Consider the following 3,528-nt stretch of genomic DNA (forward strand, 5'->3'; position numbering starts at 1 on the left):
AATGACTTCCCAACTCACTTAGAAGTCTCTTAGCCATATAAACTCATTCATTTTTACCTTTTACCCCTTTTGATCAAGTTCTTTTTCCAGTTGCATTGGTAGTTGGTGCTTGTAGTAATCCCTTGTTGCCAGGGAGACTCATCCCTGGGAGTCATGTCCCATGTTGGGGGGAAGGTATTGTATTTATATGTTGAGATTGGCTTAGAGAGAGGTCACATTTGAGAACAAGGAAGTTCTCAGGAGGCAACTCTTAGGCACCCTATAATACTAGGCTAAGTTTCAATTTCAAGAGTACAGTCATTAATATTAAGGGCCTATCAATGGACCATCCTCCTTCACTAGTCATTGCCCCTGCATTCAGGGGATTCTTGGTGTTCCATTAGAGAATGTGCCAGAGCTCCCCAGGATAGGAATTTGATATTCTTTTGGCTATTGTGTGAATCTTCACCCACCGTGACAATGCCCCATGAGCAACTGAACACATTTATATGCTTTATATGTATACCCAGGTAACCCTCCTCCCATGAAGCCTCCATCACTGACACCCCACACAAATGATCCTCTCCTGTCAAAGTTGTAAACCTTCTGTGATCCAAAACTTCTTCAAAAATGAAGGCTACAAAATAGGTTAATACAATTTAAAAAATGAAATCATAATCATAGTTTTAATAATAAGAAATAAATACGAAATATTTTAAAAATAAAAGATTTGGAATAATAAGAAATAATGGAAAAATATTTTTAAAAATTTTCACATTATGTCTTTCATAACTGTAAGATCTCTTATACATATAGTGACATTTTCTTATTTATTCCCCCAGTATATTACTTTTTTCATTTTTTCTTCAAAGAAGTTTTAGGTTACAGAAAGTCATGTGCAAAATATAGGGGGTTCCCATATACCCAATATTCTCTCCCTTTTGCCTTTTCCCCTTCCCCTATTAATAACATTTTATATGTGGATGATACTTTTATTACAATTGTTGTACAAATATTGAAACATAACTACTCAGCATGGTCAATGGTTTACATTTTGGACAATACACTTTATGAATTTTGATGAAATTTAACATGGCCTGTATTCATCATTGCAAGATCATGTAGAACACTTCCATCACCCCCAAAATGCCCCATGTTCCATCTATTCTATTCCTCCCTTCCCCTCTCTCAGGACCCATGGCAACCACCAGGCTTCTCTCCTTGAAGAACAAGATTCATATTACTTGCATCAACAATGAGGGCTTGACATACTGCTCTGTCCTCCCTTATTAGTCACTGTATGCTCTCAAGAGACTCCTACCCCTCTCTTTGAGAGCATAGTAGGAGTCCCCAGGAGGGAAGTCCAACACCTTCCTGCTCATTATGTGGGTCTCCATCCACTGATACAACCCATTATGAGATGAACACTCACACACTTCCTAGAAGCCTGCCCCAGGTGCGTCCTGTCCCAAATGCCCCCACATCCAACACCTTAAACCAGTAACCACTTCATGCACATTGGATTAAGGCCCACTCTCATTCAGTTTGAGCATGCCTTAGCTAATAACATCTTTAAGGTCCTATTTACTAATGGGTTCATACCCAAAGGATCAGGGATTGGGACCTGAACATATCATTGTGGGAGAAATGATTCAATCGCCAGGCGCAAACTATAGAGAGCATGTTTGGCACTGTATAGAGAGCAAAACAGATAAAATCTATTAAAGTTATTACTAATTGTCCTTTTAATATCATAATGTTGCATCTTTTTTTTAGTTCTCAGGTTGAAAAATACTTCAATTTAAAAATGTTATTGGCTCCTTACTATTGTTCACACTCCATTTTGAGGCTATGGCATTTATCAGTGCATAAAATAAGCCCCAGAGTCCCAGGGAGCTGCTCTTGGTGCTGCTACTGGTGGTTTCTTTGTGTCCCTTTCTCAGATGACCTTCTCTGAGAGGCACAGTTCTGCAGCTTAAGAGGAACTCTGACTTGGTGGTGGTGCCTCAATGGCAAGAATAAATACAAGTTGAAGGCAGTAATGAACTCATTTGTCTTGGCTGTCTGAGGCATTATGTGGCCGAGCTTCTTCAATAATGTATTGTTATCATTAAATGTTGGCCTATTTGAAAATGTCAGGGTAGCTCATCTGTCAGTATGTCAAACTATAAACTTACTATGTTAAAACATAAAGAGGATGTTTGGAATAAGGAGAACAGGTTTTGTAGCTAGGTAGACTGGAAACTCAACAGTGAAGGTATAGAGAAACCTCAGAACTGTGGAAAGCAACTGAAAACACTATATTTTTACTTTCATCATGTGTTCACATCCATCCTTAATAGGTCCATCCACACAGCCTGACTGATCCTGGAAGAGATCTGTTAGGAATGGGTTCTCATGGAAAGCTCCTGGGTAAATGAGTGTCATTATGGAGCTTTAATTGTTTTTAATAGGGAGAAAATGGCTTTGAAACATGGTGAAGAACACATGAGGCTCTGAAGAAGCCACAATGTGACTACACATCCTATTGATGAGTCTCATCCTCACTACCATGAAATCTACAACGACCAGAGGTATAAAGTGTGTGATGTGCCTGTGGATCAACTGCCAAGATGTGAAAGCTTAAAGAATGTTCTGTAGAGACCCCTCCCTATTGGGATGAAAGTATTGCCCCTGAAGTACTAAGTGCCAAAATCATTCTGATATCTGTTCATGGAAATAGCAGTAGGGTACTCCTGAAACATCTGGAAGGTACCTCAGATGAAGACATTATCAACCTAACCTTTCCTAAGGGTGTCCCCATTCTTCTGGAACTGGGTGAAAACCTGCATGCTGTTGGACCTCACCACTTCCTGGGTAACCAAGAGGTTATCCAAACAGCCATTAAGAAAGTAGAGGATCAAGGAAAAGTGAAACAAGCTGGAAAATAAAAATTTGCCCAAGTGCTAGCTGGGAATAGGTGCAAAAGGAGTGGTATGAAGTATGTTATGGATGCTGATCTCTTGCTTTCTCTTTAAAATGAATTTGCTTTTTCCAGAGGTAGACTGAGAGATAGAGTTTGTATAGGTAACTTATCCTGGTTCAGAAAATGATTTTAGGATGCCTGAATGGTTTTGTCATAAGCCTTATGAGTTAGCTCTCCTGCTAGCCCAGCTGGATTTAGTAACCAGACTAGTAACCACTAAATCTTGATCAAGATCATAAGTTTCTGAGATAGGAGAGTAATAAGTGAAAGTGAAATTTAAGTTGTTTACCATTTTCAGGCACTATTCCAACCTTGAAGTTATAGCCGTGAACAACAGATAAAAATCCTGAAAAGTTTGCACTGTACCTCACATAGTAGTTAAGGAGTCCACTCTTATATTTACTGAGGTTTTCTGAACTAATAGTGAGAGATACTAAAGAATATATCACAAACTGAAGTATTTATTACCCGTCAGTTTCCTCTAGGAAAAGGAGTGCTTGACAGTTAAGACCAGAGGATCATTAAATGGGAAAGACACAGGTAGGTTTCTTCAAGAAAACCCAAACACCAGTGACAACAATGAA

The 3,528-nt window shown here is 39.0% G+C and overlaps 1 pseudogene; it reads left to right on the forward strand.

Moving 5' to 3' along the window:
• Positions 1-2,136: 2,136 nt before the first annotated feature.
• Positions 2,137-2,909, forward strand: LOC101426674 (bisphosphoglycerate mutase-like; annotated as a pseudogene).
• Positions 2,910-3,528: the final 619 nt, after the last annotated feature.

Source organism: Dasypus novemcinctus, chromosome 5, assembly GCF_030445035.2.
Source record: "Dasypus novemcinctus isolate mDasNov1 chromosome 5, mDasNov1.1.hap2, whole genome shotgun sequence".
NCBI lineage: Eukaryota > Metazoa > Chordata > Mammalia > Cingulata > Dasypodidae > Dasypus > Dasypus novemcinctus.